The sequence below is a fragment of the Alligator mississippiensis genome, chromosome 12 (genome assembly GCF_030867095.1).
Source record: "Alligator mississippiensis isolate rAllMis1 chromosome 12, rAllMis1, whole genome shotgun sequence".
NCBI classification, from domain to species: domain Eukaryota; kingdom Metazoa; phylum Chordata; order Crocodylia; family Alligatoridae; genus Alligator; species Alligator mississippiensis.
In genome coordinates this window covers 67,354,019-67,375,206 of record NC_081835.1, presented here as the reverse complement: position 1 = coordinate 67,375,206, position 21,188 = coordinate 67,354,019, and the positions used below count along the sequence as shown (strand labels likewise).

Here is a 21,188-nt window from a genome sequence, read left to right as displayed (position 1 = left end):
GTGTTCCCCAGTCCATTACCTAGCTAAGCTGTGCAGTCTCATATCCTCTTTGCTTCAGTCGGTCCCTCCCGTCCCTTGCCGACGGTGACATTTGTTGCTCTTTAATTCCTTGAAGTCTGTCTACCTCTTCCTGGTCCAGCGATGGACACGGAGAAGCACAGTGAGTTCATAGTTTCAAGGGAGGCAGGAGTGTGACGCACGAGATGTAGTCCAGTATCTGAAGTGTTTTTTGGGTTAGATAAATGTTCTGAAATAAGTGAAAGCAGCAGCTAAGCTATTCTAAAGTGGCCTGGCAGGCCAGACAAGGTCTGTGTTTTGGGTACACTCGTTCCTGTGCTCTGACGAGATACCCCTGAAACCCCAACCTGCACTTGCTGGTTTGCTGGTCTTCGGCAGCACAGCCTCCTGTTTGATTTGCTAGTCAGGTTCAGACTCTGGTTAGGAAAGTGGAACCAGGAGCTGCTTTCTTGCTTTTAACAGTCACACCAACGTGCCTTACAGTGCAACAGCCACAGACGCAGCCAGAGGCATCAGTCAGATGCTGCTTCCTCTCAAGTAGGCTCTGCACCTCCCTGTTTGTGCCTGTGTCGAAGCAAGCCTCACGCAGCATAAATCCTTTTACAGCTATGTTAGCGTTTCCCCTTTCCTCATGCTTTCTGGACAGCAGTGACCACACATACTACTTTACCCGTGGGGGCATCAGCAGTGATTAACCTTCCAGGCATTAATGCTACTTTTTTGCTTCATGTAACAAGATATTTAAATGACCATTTTAAAGCAGTGCAGCAATGAATGTTTGTGAAGAGGTTTGAGATCCTTGAATCAAAGGCACTGTGTATTTATGCTTTTAATAATTGTTACAAGGGTTGTGCTTAAATTAAGGACCACAGATGCTCACAGATGGTTTCATTGCATTTTTCCCAAAAGCCCTGCTCTGGCTCTCCCAGAGGACAAAAGGCCTTTATTTTTGAGCCCTTGATGTTATTTGCACTTTAAATTTTGTTGGGTTTTTTTAACATGTAAATAAAAGTTGGCCTTTCACAGGTTAACAGTTTGCAGCATCTTCTCAGTTCTTTCTCCACAGGAGCAGCCCTGCCTGGTTGTAAATCATGTTAGCACGTTTGCTTTGTAATCTCGCTTCTCTATCTCTTCACCTGAGGCAGTGGGCGTGTATGCAGATAGCCACCTTGTGTGCAGGAGCCATTGCTTTCTCCTACTTCTAGAAGCCGGGCTGTTGGTTCCCACCAGATGCCTGTGATACCTGTTTTATTCTTAGCCATTTTAGGCTGGCGGAAGCTAAATTCAGTTAGTTTAATTATGAGTTTGTGTCAATTTGAGGCTCATGGATTTCCTTGGAGTGCTTTGAAAAAACATATAAACTGCCAAACATGCCATGCAAAACTTCACTTTCCCTTTCTCTCTCTATCAGACTTTGGATGATGCTTAGTCTCAGTAAGGTGCTGTGTCAGACTAGGTTGGTTTAAACTCCTCTTCTCAGCCAGACAGAAGAAGATTCTTGAAGCAAGACCAAAGCCTGCAATTTTGTTCTTAGATGTCTGAACATTGAATTGTGTCACCTCTTACTAGACTACTTTCATATCTCCACGTCAGTAAGCCACACAAATTAGCCAGAAGCTTTCCAGGTGCCTGACCCTGTAACTTTTGAAGGACTATTCCCTTTTCCCATAAAGGAAATGGTATGTGGTGAGAAACAAACAGTGGGGATGACACTGGGCAGGTGTGATGTGGACCGGGCCTTGCTGCAATACAGTTATCTACATGCGTCCTGGTCTAACAGGCACCTCGTGCATTCTGCCTCTGAGGATGCATTTGCGAGAGCACAAATTGGACACCAAGGTTTAGGGCTTGTTGAAATACCCATGCCAGGTGCCATGTTTGGCAAAACGGGACACAGAATTTTATCCCTGCTTTCTGTAACTTGCGGAGAATGAGTCAGTGGGTCAGTGTCTTGTGAAAGATCCCTGTTTGATTTGAGCTGATTCTTAGAGAAATAACCAGCTTGAGCTTATTAGACTTCCCCTGTGAACCAGAGAGAACAGGACACTAGCAGGGCTGGGAACTGCAGGGTAGGGAGTCTGTTCCCAGGGCATTTCCAGCCCATCAGCTGTGGTTGAACTCAGCTCCAAGCCTTCAGGCCCTTAAATTTCACCCGCTATTGGCCACAAGGCTAATCCACCCTTGAGTCCCAGAGCTGGCAGGGAGCTTGTGATTCTGCCTCTTCCATACATAAAACCCAGAGATGCCTTCTCTCTAATCAAGGCCTTACATGGGCAAAGGTATATAAAATGCAGCCTGCTCTTCTGCAAGCGTATGTCAGTCTAAGGAGCCAAAACAGAGATCCATGCTAATGTAATTTGTTCTCCTATTGCTTTCAAGATAAGAAGGGAAATGTGGTATTGATTTACCTAGTAAAAGTGACACCCTTCAACATGCGGAATCTATCTCTGCCTGTCGCTCAGTGGTGCTCTGCCTTTTGGACAGTGCTGCTTGTATGTGTGAAGTTATTAAACAGAACCATATTGTCCAGCCTGACTATTAGATCCAGCTTTGGAAAGGGCAGGTATCAAACCAATTCAAAGAGCGTGTGAAAGACCACATGGCACTTAGCTAGATTTGTAGATCGCTGCTACAAGAATGTATGTAGAAGCCTTTATCTGAAGAGGGATATTTCTGTTCCTGGATGAAATCCTCACAAGATGGTTTAATTAAGAATTAATGGCAGCTGCTTCTAATCCGTATTTTTTAGCTCAGAAGCCAAAGGAGCAATATCATGAGGACCTGTGATATAAAGAATTCCTTACAGACCAAAAGGTTCTGGGAACCTCTTTGTACCTGACCAAATGGTGGCAGATTTTGTTGCTGGCCGTTGCTTATAAGCTTTGAGATTTTCAAGTGCGTCTAGTACATAATTAGGGCCATGAATGGTCAAGTGGTCAGCACTTCCTCTCAGTGCCTGGAGACTGCTAATAATTAGGACCCAAGCAATATGGAATGGATTTTTTTGTTCTATTGATCTTCAAAGGGGTCAGGGCTGGAAGTTTGTCCTGGATTAATTTTTAAGTCATATTGTGCAAATGGTAAAGCCACTCAGTATCGTACTCACTCTTCCCTCCCCCCCTCCTTCCTTCCTTTTGAAATTACGTGGGGGGGAGAGAAGGAAGTGGATTAAACTGAGAACTGATCCATCAGGAAATTCACACACGCAGCTCTGAAATCAAGTTCTAAACAAGGAGGCGGCCCCTAGCTCAGGTGCAATAACAGCTACCATGGCACACTGGGGAGGAAGCAGAGGACCAAGGGAAAATTAATGTTGTGCTAATATTAAAGAGAATAATTACAGACCTGTCAGCCCAGCATCAATCCTGGGACAGCTAATGGGACAGCTGATACAGAACTTGAGTAATAAAGAAATAAAAGACAGTAATTCAATTAATGCCTATCAACATGGGTTCATGGAAAGCAGATAGCTTCCAACCAACTTGATATCTTTTTTTGATGAGATTACAAGTCCGGTCGATAAAGATAATAACATTGATATAATGTACTCCTGTAAGGCATTTGATTGGTTACCATGTGACATTTTGATTAAGAAAATAGAATGATACACGTATTGAAAAGATTAAATGTGGGCTAACTGATAAGGTCTCAAGGCATAGTTGTGAATGGGGAATGCCATTGGGTGGGTACATTTAAAGTGGGGTCCTACAGGGATTAGTTCTTGGCCCTATTGTGCCATACAACTTTTTATTTAAGACCTGGAAGAAGGCATAAAACTAGTATCAGTAAGCACTGAGGATAGCGCAAAGATTGAGCAGTGGTATGTAACAAAGATTGTCATTAATACAAAATGACCTAGGTCCCAAGGTAAACAGGATGTCAGCAACCCGTATGTGCTGCGATATGGCCAAATGCAAAACTATATGTTTAGGAGTAGAGGGCAAGCCACATTCACAGGACGGAAAACGCAGTCTTGCAAAGCAGTGGCCAAAAATAGCTTGAGTTTCACAGTGGGTAACCCCAAATTGGAGCCCACTGCAATACAGTGGCCAGCAGGGCTAGTAGCATCCTTGGGTGTGTAAGCTAGGACATCTTGACTAAGACCATGGAGGTCCTACTACATTTGCCTTTAGTGGCTGCTACTGCAGTGCTGTGTCCAGAGCTGGTGTGCACAGTTCAGAAAGGATGTTAATAAATTTGAGGGAGTTCAGAAACTGTCTGCAGGCTCAACCGGAGGATGGGAAAGCCTGCCGTATAGTGAAAGACTCCAGGCTGCAAATGTTTAACGGTAAAGTAGAGCTGCTTGGGGATTTCCTGGTGAAACAGTGTTTCAACAGAAAATGCCAGTTAGTTAAAACTGAATGTTTGTGGGAACATCTTAGTGTTGCTGAACTCTCATCCAAAACAGGCAGATTTTGGGCAGAACCCCATATGCAAAACAAGCTTGCATTGCAGACCTGCCTGATACCTTCCCAACTTACCTGGCAGGCTGCTGAGGATCAGCAAACTAGGGCAGCCCTGCCAGACTCCTTGCCTCCGAGCTTGGGCTCCCAGGGCTTCTAAACTCTGCTGTGGAGCGGAGAGTCTGGAAGCCCTGTCTTGACTGCAGCAGGGAGTCTGGGAGCCCAGTAAACCCTAGCTCAGGCTGGGCACTCAGGGCTTCTAGGTTTCCTTCTCTGCAGCCAGAGAGTCCCTGCAGGACTTGCAGACCTAGTCCCATGCACCTGTAAGCAGCCCAGCAGAGTCCCCCAGAGATATGGCCACATGAAGAGTGCCCCGGCAGCAGAACAGGCAGATGCTCTTTGTTTAAAAAAACTGACCCAAAGATTTAAATTAAATAAGTGTTTTGGATTTTTCCCCCCACAGGAAATTTCAGTTTTTTGGTTTGTGCCCAAATTCAGAATATAAACTTGTTTACAACATGCGAGTTCCTATGGAAGTCAGCTACGTAGTGAGGGGAGTTAACCACTGGAACAAGGTAGAATCAGAGAGGGTTGTAAGGTGCCTTGTGGGTCAAGTTAGCAGTCTGTGGGGGATTCTCCTTCATTGGAGAGGACTAAGTCAAAGATGGATTTTTTTTCCTAAAATAGCATGTTCCAGCTCAAACAGCAGTTCGTGCAGGGCAGTCCTATGACCTGTGCTTTTACCAGTGTGGAGTGGAGGACAGTTGTGGTCCCTGCTGGCTCTATATTCTAGGGACCTCTGTGTCCAGCAGTTGAAACAAATCCAAAAAAATGGTGTACTTAAGTTTGAAAACTTCCCCTTCCCCTTGCTTCAATTTTCATTTCCTGCCACCTGTATGCTGGAACCAAGAGCAGGAATGGGAGTGACCAAAGGGCATCTTCAGCTCTCCTCTGATCCCGTTCCTTGCCCTACAAGTTTGTTTTTCTCTGTCTGGATCACAGCGCCAATCTACCTGTCACCCTGGCTAGCAGCCTAGTTATCGTCTTCAACTCAGAACTCATTCTAGGTCCTCACATCCGGGCCATCTCTATTATAAGCTTTGAAATCAAGATCTGGCCTTTCCTGTCCATCTCACATCTTGCTTACAGTAGCATCCTGTCTGGGCTTGACAGATACAGTCTCTTAAATCCAAGCTGGGGACAGACAGGAGAAGCTTGGGTGCATTTTTTTTCTTTCGCTGGGAATCTGAATTGGGGTGACTCTACTTCCTTAGGATAGGACGTAGGCCAGTTAACAGTTGCATCCCTGCCAAGATCCTACTTTCACTCACATCTTCCCAGAGTTAAGAAACTAAGGACTAGACATGAAGAAAAGTGTACAGAGATTACAATTATTGCTAAATGGAATTAGTTTTCACATTTTTGGAGGAGGTGTTAGTGGTTCATCAGTAAGTAGCAATGTAAATGTTCCTGCATACCAGTTCCCATAACAGCAACCATTCCCTGTGCGGTGGTAATTGATGGGAGTTCCAGAGCGCGCGGCAGAAGCCTTTTCTCAGGTTACTGTATTACCCCTGCTGCGTGATCGTGTACAACAGAGCTAACGATGCAAACAATAAATGATGACATATTCAGAAAGCCTGGAAGCCCTTATTCCTGTAACCACATATATCTTGTAGTGCAGCACTCTGATCTCACACAAGTAATGCACCATTATGCCCCTGAGGCCACCGCCTGTGATTCCACATTTTATGGACTGTCTCTCTATTTATGCTTCACAGACATAAACTTAGCAGATGCATGGCTTGCAGTTGGTCCCAGTATGGGATCCATCAGAAGCAGTCTGTCTGCTAAAAGTGACCTGCAAGGGAAAAGAAAATGGTGTTTGGGTCCTTTGTAGCTGCTTTATGGTGGCTAAAGAGGGCCAGGAAGATTTAAAAACCCCCCCAAAAACAGCAAGCCCCCCTGCCCTCCCTTGCTTGTTTTTCACCTTTGAAATAGCTGAAATACCAAGCCTGTTCTGCTGGACGAAAATTGGAAATTCCTGGGAGCAGTTTGCACTCGCAGTTTAAGCCAGGGTTGGTTGAATCTCTACCGGATAGAGTTTCTCTCCTGAATGTCTGTCAAGAGTTTGTGCGAGGACTTACTGATGTGCTGGGCACACTGGTTTAACTAAACGTGTGATTTTAAGTTGTTGCTGAATGCTACGTGGACATATTTGTTTCAGTTTAAGCTGCTTATTTCGAGTTAACTTGCATGGATTAGAAACTGGTGTAGGCTACACCCAAACAAGACATCCTAAAGTCAAAATAAGAGCTTCCATACAAGGGTTTGCATTAGTTTAGCTAAAACTATTTAAATAGTTTGATCTAAATTTGGCATTTAGCAGGACTTGTAGGAGGCACAACCCCAGCAGATAAACACCTAAAAGCTTTGTAAATACTGTCTGAAGAAAAAACCTTTCCTTTTCATTACCCATGCTCAGTCTTTCATCACTTGTGGTGTTTTTGTCTTGATTGTTCTTCTGTCATGCTGAAAGTCTCTACCACAAAGACAGAGAATGCTTGATATATGAGATTTAAAAAATGCAATTTTAAACAATAAGTCCCCAATTTCTCTACATATCACTTAGAAGGGAAAAATGGCACAAATACAATTGGTTTTTATGCTTTGTGTCACCTTTTAGAGAGGTAATGACAATTTACAGCCACTTCCTAATGAATAACATCTCTTGTTCTATTGGATATTATGGTGCTGCCACTTGCTAGCATTTCCATTGGGAGCCCCTCTATTCAAAGGTTGATAGGATATATTTTTTCATGATTTCTTTACTTTCCCACCCATGAAGCAGCAAGCAAAACTTAGGATCCCCTGTATTGGTGAAAATTGCAAAGAAATTATTCCTCTATATATTTAAAAAAAACCCCAAAATTAAATATTTTAACCTCACCTCTAGTTCATTTTTGCAAATGTAACCACAACTGGTAGTTAATTGTCATTTTATTACTACAACATTTCTTTTTACTTGAAAATGGCAAAACACATTCTTGCCTGGCACGATTTTATTTTTCTCTAAATGAAAATTGATGCTTTTTTAAAAAGTAAAAAGCCACGTTCAGCAGCAGTCCCATTCCAGAGCACGTTTACCAAGGAGAGCAGATCATTCTCAAAATACTTTGGGTAAAATAATGTTCTGGTTCAGTGTTTCTGAAAAAAAATGCATCTGGCCAACTTGATCCCTGGGCATTCTTCATGCTGCGGTTTGGGTTTCTTCTAGAAATCGCGTGTGCAGAAGATGGCTCGGTGTGAGCACTGGGGCTGAAGTAGGATTTGTTCTGTACAACATATCTCCCAGTGCTTGACTCGGTTCAGTTTTCAGTATCTCGGGTATGGGGTTCTGGGATACCTTTGCAGAGTCTGATAGATTTCTGTATTAGGATTTTTTTTCTGATATTCATCTGCAGATTTCTTTTTAAATTGATCCCTTTACTCTTCATGTGTCCAGTATACCTTATGTTATATAGGTGTGCAGATAATATGACCACAGAGGTCCCCTGTGGCCTTAAAAATCAACTGCTGTGGGAAAATCCACCTTCTCAGTTCGTGTTGTTTCTTCTTTCCAGCGACTTGTATTTGTCTGAGCATAGAGTTGGGGTCCACGTGCCTGTGGTTGGCGTGCTGGCTCCGAGCTGACGGTGTTGGAATTCACGTGGGTTCCTGAGCTGAACTTAGAAGAGATGTGGCTTGCTCCGATTCTTGTGACAAGCTTCGTACAAACCTGCTCGCAAGCTGTGTGGAGTAAAATGAAAGTCTGGTGGTTGAATCCTGCCATTCCTCTGCAGGCCATGCAAGGACCAAGAGCCATCTTTCCACCTAGTTTTGGCAGTGTACAGGGAGAGCTGTTCTCGCTGCTGTGTATTCGTGTTCCCTGGGGCCGGGGCCAGGCCCAGGGAGATGGACAGAAGAGGCCTGTAATGCGTTCCACGTCCAGTACTAAGGGCAGCCTACCGGGCCGTGTACCCAGCACTGTAGTTGAAAGCACGAAACGGAATAAAATCAGAATTAACATTCAATCAGATATAAGTCCTATGAACTCATTAGGAAGAGGCCTAGGATTATAGGCAAAAGGCGGTGTGAAGGGGGTCCTTGGCATTTCAGTGCAGCTGTTTGCCTGGGCTTTGTGTCACCAGAGGTGTTTCCCAGGAGACGTGTCATCCCCGTCTGTTGCCTCCACGACTTGCAAGCAGCCCAGGCAAGATTCTCTGGAGCAGTGGGATTAGGAGGTGGTGCCCCAGAATCCTGTCCTCTGGAAAGGTCAGCTGTGGACCACTGGACATCTCATTCCACATGTCCTGGAGCACATATTCCACAGGTCTGGAGGAGGGGTGCAGCCCCAGATCGCCTTCCCAAGATCCTGCTGGTGCTGTTCCACCTGACCACGTGCCCATCTCCTAGAAGATGAATGAGGAGGACTTCCTGGCCCCTTTGGATTCTTGTTCCAGATCCAGACGTGGCTGCGAGCTCCAGACCCCGTCTCCAGTCCCTGGGGCCATCTTGTGAACGTCTGACTTGGCCCCTGCAGCCTAGCGTTTTAGCTGCTCCACGGACCTCTAGCCTTACTCCATCTGTGGTCATCTCCCAGACTCCAGCATGTTGCTCCTCACCTTGCCCTCATCACTTTCTTCACGTTCTCTTTATCACAGCCTTGCCCATCTATAATCTACCTTTCAGCTTTTTCATCTGTTGTGTCTCTAAGCCTTGACACGTTCAGGCAAAGGGACTGCAGCTGTCCTGGAGAGCTGAGCGCCAAACGTGGGCGCTCTGCTTACTGAGGGGTGGCACGCCATTAGGTAGGTCCTCTGCTCGTGTTAAGCAGAGCAGCCCATGGTGATGTTTACCGCCGCTGAAGTCGTAGCCTACGAGGTGGCATGGCAAGGAGCAGGCATGGCTTCGTGGAGCAGACAAAAGGGAGCTTCAGTCTGCAGGGTGTGTTTGAAACCGAAGCACAAGGCAGCCTCTCTCTTGTTGGCTGCAGTATTTTAACCCTAGGCTTGTTGGAGGAGGATTCATTTGCTGAGCGCATCTTAGCTAAGCACCACATACGTGCTGTATTATGTCTGTTGTAGCATCACAGAGGGACTTTGATTTCCTTTATTGCCCAGCTATCTGGTATTGAATATTCAGTAACCCGACACCAAGGCAAATGGCACAGACCAGGAAAAGGGAGCCTCTCTTTTCATTTTCCCTGGGCTGGCTCCAGCACCCTCCCCTCGCAGAGTGGATCCGACCCACAAAGGCCAGTCTTGCACTTGGAGACGCTCGGCTCCAGTGATTTATCTGTGTAATTCCCGCACAGAGGGGAAGCCACAGAGCAGGCTTGGAGTTGTGGACTGAGGAGAATATTGTGTTGTAATATATATCAAGCGATAGTGCAAACTGCAGAAAACACACAGAGTAGGGGAAAAGCTTCAAAGGAGCAGGGAACAGGTAGTTTAAGGTTCTCTTGCGAATAGGCTGTTGCACAGCTCTGCAGGTCAGAAGCCCTAGCACTTCAAAGGGAGAGCGTATTGTACCTGCATTCCCCGTTACTGGCTTGCCAGAAGCCCCACTTCCTTCTGGAGGTGCCAGGTTTTTCTTCCAGAATCCCTACGTCTTGAAAGAAAACTATTCAGTGGTATCATAACCATCATCATCCCCGTATCATTAAATCCCAACACTTGCTCAGTACTCGTGTTTGCTTGTTTTCTGTCTGAAACCTAAGAAAAGGCTGCCTACTACCTGGCAGAAAGCACACACCTTTACAGACTCTTGCTTTTGTTTCATTTGGGATGTGCTCTGCAGTTACTTTTTGAACTCCTCTTTAAGGGACAACACGTGATGGGGAAGGAAGGGGATAATGAGGGCTGACTCCTTAGGAACAGAAGAGCCTGATCTTGGAACAATGCGCAACACGGCTACAGCAGAAAAAGCGGGGCGGGAGAGCTCGCTTTTCCCCTCGACCAGAATGACATCTCACTTGACCCAGCACTTAGCAGAGGAGCTCTGTTGTTGTTGGTGCAGTTTCAGAGCAGCAAAGGAAAAGCACTGAGTGCCGATGGGAGGATTCGCACTCTTGCTTCACGGTGCTTATAATTTTAAAGTAATCCCCTAAAAGAAGGACGCAATTGGAATCGCAGTGGAATGTGTTGATTTTTCCCCTTACAGGGTCTGTGGAGCCCTTATTAAAAGGGGGAGAAATCTTCTGTGTGGCCTTGAAACCTTATATAATGTTTCTCTGTTGGGTCAATAAAAAATATCCTAACCGTTATTTTGTCTGAGCTCAAATCTTGAAGGAAACACCAGGCTGAATAGGAAAAAAGTTCTACGGTTACAGGTCTTATAATTCTCAGAGCTTCCCCCAGCTGCCCCCACCTCCAAACTCTGTCTCCAAACACTCAGACTGTGGAAGTGATAACCTGCAGACTTGGCAGCGTACATGACGTTTTACTAAGGGAGCTTACACAAATATTATCTCAAGTGAAATGAGGGTTTAATTCTATTATCTGTGGCTTTTCTTTCCCTGGGGTCAAGAGTACAGAAAGTGGTCATGTTGTCTTTATAGCCCCAGAAACAAAAGACCTGTTTTTAGACCAAATAATTAGTCATCCAGAACTAATGTCTCACAGCACTAACCACGGAGGCAAACTTTCGAGTGATCTGGACCAGTCTAACTCCCCATCCACGTGGGTTCAGGGTGCCAGGAGGGACTTGTTTCCTATCTTGTCCCAGGGAATTTCTGGAGATGGGTGACATGGCTGCTGCTGCGAGGGGGCTGGGCTCACTCCGCGCAGGGTATAGAAGCCACAGAGCATGGTATTTCCAGAAGGGTCCTGCCCGTTGTTCGACAGTGCACAGTTCAGTTCTTTTTTCCCTGGCTTTGTATTGCAGAGTGTGAGAGCTCGGGGTACCTTCAAGCACAGCTGTATGAGAGCTCATGGCACCAGATGGTGCAGCAGGGTGAGGGGTTGTGGTCCTGGGCGGCACAGCTGGGGGAGGGCTCATGGTACTACGCGGCACAGCTGGATAAGGACAAGGGCTCATGGAGCTGGGCAGTGCAGCTGAACGAGGGCTCGTGGCACCATGCAGCACAGCACAGCACAGCTGGATGAGGGCTCGTAGCACTGGGTGGCAGAGCTGGACGAGGGCTTATGGCACTGGGCGGTGCAGCTGGGCAAGGGCTAACAGTCGCTGCTAATGAGAACTAAGGGCATATTTGGGAGCGATGGTAGTACCTTGGCGTGTAGATGGGTGTGTGCCATGGCATCCTGTGCAGGCGACTCCGAGGCAGCAGTAGAGGCTTCTGACCACTTCTCTCCTACCTTGGCAACCCAGGGGCAGGACCCTTCCCAGCCAGCCCTCACTGAGAGGCTCTGCACTCAGGCTTGGCACAGACTTCTGCTAGGCCCTGTGTGGGTGAGGGTCTCTAGCACTTCCTGCGGCCTGGAAGTGGGGCAGAAGGCAGGGCAGGAAAGCACATGCATCCCTGGTGTTGTCAAGTCTGAAGTGCAGATCTACCCTGCCCTCTGCCCTACAGTCATAGGAGGACCCCAGTGCCCATACCCAAAAACATTTACAGTCTGAGAAGACAGGTGCCATGAAGGATGAGAGAAAGGAATATATGCCGGGAGATGAATAGTTTTTCTTAGAGTTGGTAAGCTGGTCAATTGACCAGTCAAATATTGTCAGTTGACCGCTGAAAAATATGACCAACACATCTGTGAGCAGTCAATATTATAGCAATTTTACAAAAAATCTACATTTTTTTGTAGTTTTCTTGACAGAAATACATTTAAAAATGTTTTTGACACATTTCTTAAATGGAAAAGTTGTGCTTTTTGTGTGTATTATTTGGACCTTTTGGCATTTTTTTTTTTACAATTTTTAACTGATATGTTACTGGTCAATTGACCAAACTTTATTCAATTTGACTAAACTTTATTTTATTCTAAATGTATAATTATAATGAGGTAGTGCTAGCTAAGGCCAATGTCAGTGGGGTGACCATATCTTGACTGGCTTCTCACAGGCAATGTGGCAGAGGCAATGAGAAATTTGTCTCTGTGACCGCTGGTTTTTCCTATTTCTGCTATCGGGGTGCGCTGTGCACTTAGTTGCTTTAAGGATTTAGGCCATTTTTAATATCTGGGATGTAGATTATAATTCTACATTCTTCCTCATTAAGGTGCTTTGCAAATGAACTCACCTAGCCAAATCAGTCCTGCTCCCTGGCCTGACACCTGTCTGATGACAGTGTCACCAAGACCCTTCTTGAAATCTTGTCTTTGCTTGGCATCTGTCCCTTGGCGCTGCCCTCTCCTGGTTCTCCTCCAGCTCCTTCGGGGTGTCCTTGGAAGGATCCTTCTCGTCTCCTCTGACTTGCACCGGGGGTCTGGCAGAGCTCCCTGGGCCCCTTCTGTCCTCCCTCTCCAGATAATAAAAAGAAAGAATAATACCATCATTATTAATAATTTGCAGAATCTGCCTTCTAGGAATTAGTGACAGAAAAGACGATCTGGCTTTAAACGAGCTCAGCAGGTCCCTGAAAAGTGTAAACAGTCACCTTGTTTGTGTGTAGTTGCCCAAAGGAAAGGGTCTCAATGGGTCTCTCTCATCAAGATCTTAAATGACGTGAGCGCTCCATATAGCCCTTCCCGCCTGCCTGGAGGGGAGCAGCGCTGCTCTTGTGACGCTGTCGCTGTGCCGTTGTCAAAGCAGCGTTCAGCTGGTGGGGGTGAAGTCTGAAACACGACAGCGTGGTCCTGCCGTGGTCTCGGTCTGTAATGTCAGTTGACCACATGGGGGCAAGCTTGTGCCTGTCTGCTCTGCCACGCTGCTCCCTGGCACCCCGTCCCCGCACCCGTCTGGCTACGATAGCCGGCACTGAACAGGAGCTGCACCCACCCCGCTGCGTAGGCTGCCTGGTCAAAAGGGAGAAAGGCCACTTTCCTCTTCGGCACGATCATCCCTTCCTCCTGGCCCCCAGCTGACTTCCAGGGTAATCTGGCTTTCTCTGTGCCAGAAGGCCACTGACTTTTATCACTGGACCTGCTGCTGGAGGCATGCACTTTCCTTTTTGTAAGCATCTCCAGGGGAGCTACACAACCAGCACATGGAGGTGGAGGCAGAGATGTTTCAGCAGCGCTCTGCTCCTGGGACTCTGGCTGTATAAGCCCAGAGCCCGTTCCTTGCGGAGAGTTAAAATGCACAAAAGCTTCAGGCCAGACATGAATAAATGCAGTGGCCAGAAGGATGAGCTGCTGCGAGGTGAGACCTTTGGACCTGGGAGACAGACCAGCCAGCACAGAAGATAGGTTGAGTGTAGTAAATCATGCGCTAAACTACACTAATATTCAGCCTGTCTGAAGCAGAAGGCCCACGCCTCCATTTGTTGTGCTTGTAGATCGGTACAGGGTAGGGTAGATTTGTACCTTTTATAGACTAACCAAAGTAGATGGATATCTTTCTACTTCAGTTTCTCTCTCAAAACCAGTGTGAATATACATGTGCACGTACATATGTATATACTTGAGTTAGTCTATAAGGTTTCAAATCTACCCTGCCTTTCACTTGACTTCAGACTCACATGGCTAACTGCATCTCTCTGCTTGTGGATAAGGGCCAAGCCAGGGAAAGTGACTGAGAAAAGCAACATCTCATTTCTGTCTCCTGACCTGGTTACCCGGTCTGCTCGAGGGGGCATTACTTTGTCACACAGGTGCCTATTTAGCTGGCTGTAACCACATATTTTGGAGAAGACAATGGCTGGGGACAGGAGGGAAGTCAAAGAATCAGCTCAGTCATATGTATCCAGAGCTGCTAGAAAGGTGCTGCACATATATGAAATCTAACTTTGCCTTGGACTGAGGCATCTCAGCTCATGTTAGAGGTTACCGTGCACCTGTCAAGTACTAAAAACTTTTGGCTGCTGCAGTCCTTGGTCAGGATTTAAACCATCATTTCTGTCCGCCTGTAAATTCCCTTGGCCATCCCAGCCCCTCGGTCATATATTCAGACACTGCAGGGGGAACTCCAAATGAAATGGTTAATGCAAAAAATATTTGTTTTAATAAAGAAGAAACTTTGAAAAATGTGTTTCATTTGCAGCATGTGCTAGAATAACAAAACCTAGTGATATCGGTATGGTAGTTACAAGTGAGATAGTCCTTGGCCCTGAGAGCTGCAGTGCAGGTTCTGTTTGGACAGATGGCACACTGTCCTTTAGGTCTAAAACTATTACTTAAATTTTCCACATAACAACTTCCCAAAGATGCCTTTGAAAATTTCTAAGGGCAACATGTACTTAATACTTTAATATAATCAGGTTTGATTCAATACAGATTGCGCAGAAGCACCAAATATCTGTGGATGTATCTTGGGTTGTATCTAAATCTGTACTTCCGTGCATAGTTCTGTCTGAAAGCAATCCCAAAGCCGCATGGTCTGCGAAACAGCCTGGTGAGCTTAGTAGAAATGTGAACCATGTGAATTGTGATGCCACTAAACCACGCATCTTCCTTTTGTCTGTTTTGATAGCCCTTGATCCTCTGAGGACATGGAAGTGTTTTTCAGTCCAGCATCTGAGAAATAATGCCACTCTGGATTCTGGAAAGAACAACATTCAGCTTAAATCCATCCCTCTACATTTTTGTTTTCAGACACTGTCTGTCAGTCTAGCCTTTGAAATTAGCACAAATACCCATGAGAAATATAATCCTGCTCAAGGCTCTGAATCACATACATTGCGCCCGATAAGTACCGTAGTTGCCCTTTGACTTTCAAATGATGTTTAATCTCTGAAGAGGTACAGTAACCTTGGGTAATCTGCTCATCATTTTTATGGGTTAAATAAATGGGTACATTAGTTTCCTACAGATTTCATTGTTCTATAACAGCAACTGGAACATAAGGTCAGAGCTGCAAAAAAAAAGAAAAAAGAAAAAAAGAAAAGATGCAAGACCTGTCTGTGACACTCTGTGGGCTCTACTGGTGAGACACGGACCCGGAGCGAAAGCTGTCTATTAATAAAATTCTGTATTACCCAATGGGAATTTAAGACTTTCTGGGGTGTTTGCAGAATTGCAATATCCGTCTTAGGTCAGATATCCTCGTTAATGGAGTCCTCACTAGGTAGCCAGACTAGCATGTGTGCCCTGACTGTTACTGTGGAAGAGACTGGAATCGGCACTTTGTTTTTTCGAGCCAGAAGGGACAGTGAATTTCTCTGCAGAGTTCATCGGCATCTGTATCATTTTTGTTCTGGAGTGTCCTGATGTCCCTGCTTTTGTACTGGAACTTGTTGGCATCAGTGTGACTTGGGAGCTTAATTAACCACTATGGAAAGTCACTAGGCCACAGCAGGAACCTTTTCCCTTTGGGTATTAAAAGAAAAAAGACATGAGCCAGAAGATATTTCAGTAAGAGAAATACTAATAAAACCCTGTGAATGGACACTAACTATTATTTAATAAACATACTGATCCCAACGATCAGTATTTAACTGAAAGAATTTTTTAATTCTTACCAAAATCAGGTGAACACTATGCAGAGGCCCCTTGCAGTGGCTATGAGGGTTTAGGTTGCATTTAGGTTGCATTTCAGGCACTACCTCCTTATATTATTAATGACTTTATACTGTATCAATAGAAAAATCATTCCTGCACATACTTACCCAAGAGTCTGTAATAGCTTCAGAGCTCAGTAATGCTCCCTGAAGATAGTAGAGCTGTAAGGTCATTGATATCATTTAGTTCATCTTCAGTTTTAAATACCTTCATCTGTATTTTTACAACTCAGATTCTCATCTGTTTTGGGAGTTCAGCTATTCTGCCAGCAGGAATATATCAGCTGCATTGTATTGTATTGTAGCATAGCATTGTTTAGTAGTTCATTGTCTTGTACAGTATTGTTTTATTCCCAATGGCTTTTCAAAACCAGCTCCTTAGATTGTATTGGATCTTCATTCTTAACTGTAGTATGGGAGACTAAGGTTTTCATTCAGTTAAGCAATAAGGTTGTGGGATCTTCCTTGAAGTCTGCATACTGTGGTTTAGTGTGCATTGATATAGTTTACCATGTGCATCCCTTCGTGGGGAGGACACCAAGTTATAGGCACAGTGCAGTGGGTATCAGAGACTGAGCAATGGCTCAATGGCATTTGTCCCAGGTATGTAGTGGGGACAGTTCTTCGATTGCTTTGGATTTGGTATAGACCATTGAAGTACAATCCAATGATGGTGGAACCTGCATAAAATGGGCCAGGTAATACTGCAAGCACTCCAGGCACCCTTAGGGTCAGCCCTTCCCAACAGGCAGTGGCTGCTTCAGTAGCCCTTGGACTGAAGAAGAGTGAATGCTGCACACAAAGGCCACCCTGGGCAGGGGCAGCCCCTGCTGAGTTGAATTTTTGAGGCAGAAACCATGGAGTGCAGAGACCAGAAAAGGTGCAGCTCTGGTTGTGACCTTTCTTTGTCTGTGTGGGGAGCACAACGGCAGGATTTCTCCTTCTTCCCTTCAAAACCTTGAAGGGAGCAGAATAAAGCAAGTGATAAAGCTGCCGTTGAGAGGCAGAGATGAGGCATTCATTCCTCCTCAGCCCGTGGTCAGAACGTGGCCCTACATGGCTCAAGTGCTTGTGTAAGTGCTTAGTTTTTTCAATCAATGCGTGCAATAAGTCTCTCCCAGCACGCACTGTTCCTCACAAGTCTTTGGGCAGCAGTACCTCCTGGCTCTTGCCTTATTCCTGCACCTCTGGGGTCCATGCCAGTGGGACAGGTTCTGCTGAATCAGACGTCAGTGGGATGCTCTTGCATGCAAGTAGCTTTAGTCAGCCTGGCTTTCTTGTCATATAAATTGTCAGAACAAATTAAGCGTGTACAATCGCCCACCTCGAGTCAATACCTGCATGGAACACACAATCGGTAGGGAAAGTGCGTAAAATCCATTGTCTAATGCAATTTAGGGGTCATTTGGAGAAATGATTTACAGAATTATAAAGGTCTGACATTTGTTGACCACCAAATTACCCTTTCAATTATTCAATGGTTTTGGAGATTATCTCCTGACCTGCGGTGACCTAATCTGAGTTGACTAGCATAACAGTAGATTGTACACTGGCCTGCTGCTCCCACGTGGGCAGGGTGCAAGGAGATTTTACACCCCGTTGGTAGTATAAACATTCCCATTAAGTTCAGGTTGTTTTTGCAATATAAAACTATAAAAAAGCATTAAAGTGAAGGTCACTGGAGGTCAGGAACCCCGAGACCCTCCCCAAGAATGAAAGGCTGGGACACAAAACAAACTGCATACGATCTGTCCTTATCGGAGCTGCGATCAGGTTAGATTCCTCTCTCTGTTAAACACAGCAGGAGAGACCAGCCATTGCTCAGAAACCTGGGCCAAAGGGAATATACCAGGTTTCTGCTAGCCAGCAATGGGCCATGTTTTCTATGCGCCTTATCCGAGGACTCTGGGAAGGCCCAAAACTAGGCCTTTGCGTGTTGCCCTGTCACTTAAGTGCTTCTGTTAGAAGCAGAAAACCAGTTAAAATGCACCTGATGCCAAGAGCCCTACATTTACATGGCTGAATGTACGCCCCCAGCTTTCTTGTGCATCAACACTTGGCACACAGGAAGTCAGAGGTCTTCGAAAACAGCGGGCCAGGTCCTCAGCTGCTTTAGTGATGTAACACCAGTGACTACACCTTGAAATGAAGACCATCTCTGAAATGCTGCTGTGGGCCACAGGATGCAAGGTCAATCTTTAAAAAGAACATGTGAAACAAATGCTTTTTAAAACTGATGTACTACAACACCAAGATGTCCATACTCTGACATCAGTTAGTTATAGTGGTGATAGGTGCAGTATGAAGGCCACAGACTGTGATGGCATTTCTTTCCCTGCATTGGCGATGGGCTGTATATAAGGCAGCTGTGTCCTGCATTATTACATGGGGATGATATGAAGTTCAGATCACATAGAAAAAATGTGATTTAAGTTGTGCCATAAATTCCAGTTTCAGCTCAAGTGATAATATTTTCGTGGCATGGCCGAATGTTGCTGGAATGGGACATTGCTTTTCAGGAAGCTGTTGAAACTGTTAGAAAGTGGGCAATGTACAGAGATATTTGAGCACAGAGAAGTAGTTAGCTGTGTTAGCCTGAAGTCAGGCAGAAGGCAGGGTAGGGTTGCACCTTATAGACGAACTAAATAAGAGAGATATAGCATGAGCTTCTGTAAACCAAGCTTTACTTCAACAGAAGAAGGAAGTGCAGGAAGCAGAGCTTCTAAATAGAAGGCAGTGAATGACTACAAAGGGTAGGGCAGGGGAGGAAAAATTAGGGGGCACTGCTGGGAGAGGGGAGGTGGGTAGGAGGAAAAAACAAAGCAGTTAACCCACTGAGGGACATAGGGGTTATAAAAGCAATTCTGGGAATAAATGTTCTGTTAACAGCCATCTGAGCCTTAAACACTAGAGGGAGGAATTGCAGTTTAATGCACATGAGCTGAAGCAGGTCTGGGCATGTGGCAGTAAGAGACTTTGGGAAGTGAAGTCTTGGCATAGAGTGAGATGAACACCACACCAGCAATGTGTAGATGAGTTACAAGCTTGTCCAAAGGTAGAATCGCCCACACACTGTGCAAAGGTGAGGGTTTATAAGGTTTGCTGAATACTTACGAGAAACCAGTGACAAATCTAAACCTGAGCACGTTGGTTGCTCCAGGAAAGCTTGGAATCAACTGCCCGTCCATGCAGAATGCTTCATTTTCACTTTGGACTCACCTCCTGGGATTGAGAGGGCTCCTTCTGAACTCCAGCAGTCAGCCTGTGTCCAGACATCTCTTGTGCTGTACGGGCTCTGGCCACGGTGTGGGAAAATGTGCACAGCAGCCCTAAAACGTCCTCCTTATCTGAATGCAAAGGGACCGCTCCTCTGCTCACCATCCTGGAGGTGTTAAGGTAGCTTTAATATAGGGACATCAGATGTGGCAGCAGTCTGACTGCGAGTCTGTAGGTCGCTGAGGGGAGATTCTTGTCAGGCCTAGATCCTGGTGCCACGACCCTGAGCATGCCAACCTTTCTGCAAGCACAAGTGAACGTGTCCCGTTTTTTCTGCAAGGTGCTGTGAATTTCACATGGGGTGAGCATCCCCCATATTTTCTTATAAGAATACTAGGCCTCATTACAGCAAACCCTACAGCACGCTCAGGGTTAGAAGTAATTTGCCCAGGATAAAACCCTTCCTAGATGAGAGAAAATGCTCTTTAAATCCTTACCAAACTTCCCTCGTTCTGTGGTTTTCCTGGCTGAACCAGCACATGGCAGGCTAAATATTTTGGATGTCATGAAACCTGTCTTTGTTCAAATGCTTTACCTACCAGTACATCCAATGTATTTGATTAAAGTATGAACAATATCCTTTTCTCCTATGGACATTGTCTAGAGCAAGGGAGATTGCTAACTCTGCTGATAGTAAGGAGAAATGGGGAGGCCCCAAGGCTGACTTCTTTGATCTGTGTTGCACAGGGTCTTACAAGTCAGCCCTTCCATGAAAGTGAAGGGGCTGGAAGTGCCAGAGACAGACTCCTTTCTATTTGCAGGGCAGACGGTGTCAGGCAGCTACTGCGTGAACTTCCCCATTTGCCCTGCTAATGATCCAGCCGTGACCTGGAGAAGTCACCCTCTCTGGGAGTGAGAGAGATGCAGCTAGGCACTCTTAATTCCACTCCAGTGCTGGTCCCCCAGAGAGGCAGCGAGATGCACTTCATTGCCCTTAGGTAGTTGCTTTGTTTCCTTGCACCGCTTAGTGTGATGACACCACGAGTGTGCTGGTCACCTAACAAATTAGTAATAATGAAATGTAGAGGCACCTGAGGTTCCTTGTAAAAAGCTGTCTGGACCAGTTTGGCTAGGTGTGCAAGAACAGGAGGTGTTAGAAAACTTCTGTAAGGATCTGATCCCAAGCTATTTTCCAGCCTGATTTCCAGACATAAAGAGGTTGAAGCATGTGCCTGGGCTTGGATGCTTGCTTTGTTTGCACTTCTTTGGGACAGAAACGCCGTCATTATACAGCACCTGGCTTAAATGGGCAGTTCCAGTTGGGGGCTTCTGCAAGCTGCTCATGTGGAAAGGGGCTTCAGCACTTTTTGAGAATTGCACTGCGACCCAGTTTTCAGGGACAGCTGGTGCGTGGAGGAAGACAAGGGAACACAGATTTCTGCAATGCTAAACCAGTCTTAATTGATGCACCAGGATTATGGAACTCACGGCACTGCTTGCAGACACAAACCACTGCAGTTTTTCTTCTAAAGCTATGATTTCTACAGACCATTAATCATGTTATGCTGGGGTTCTGTACACTAACCAGTGCAATGTAAGCACAAAAACGACAACGTTGAAGACCCTAATAGCATCCGCATGATTCTACATGCTGTAAATCCCTAATTCTGAGTCCCTTGGGAGATGCTTTATATAGATATTTATGACTCTTTGACAAATACTGGGAGGTATTTCCTTTCCCTGTATGTTACAAGTCATATTTTGGTACTTTGGGGTTGAATGAATGCCCGCTGAATGGGTCTTTGTCAATTCTGGGGTCTCATCACTCCATCAGTACACCTAAAGCGTGTAGCTCTTTTCACATAGCTTCTAGGAAGGGCTGAGGAATGACAATGATTTGCATTTGGTTTGCTCTCTCTTGTGTCAGGGGTAGTCTGAACCCATGCTTAGGT

General features: G+C 45.6%; 2 long non-coding RNA genes across 4 annotated transcripts in view; one reads left to right on the top strand and one right to left on the bottom strand.

Annotated features, from left to right (window-relative positions):
- LOC102571410 (uncharacterized) overlaps window positions 1-10,876 on the top strand; it is a 73,360-nt gene extending 62,484 nt beyond the window's left edge. For all 3 annotated transcript variants that reach the window (XR_009455969.1, XR_009455970.1, XR_009455968.1), the window contains one exon: window positions 8,045-10,876. This is a non-coding gene — a long non-coding RNA (uncharacterized LOC102571410). The remainder of the gene's footprint in view (window positions 1-8,044) is intronic.
- A 1,304-nt stretch (window positions 10,877-12,180) lies between these two features.
- LOC132244496 (uncharacterized) lies at window positions 12,181-13,240 on the bottom strand. The gene is made up of 2 exons (XR_009455971.1): window positions 13,021-13,240; window positions 12,181-12,884 (listed from the first exon to the last, which is right to left on the bottom strand). It is a non-coding gene; the product is annotated as an uncharacterized LOC132244496 (long non-coding RNA).
- Window positions 13,241-21,188: the final 7,948 nt, after the last annotated feature.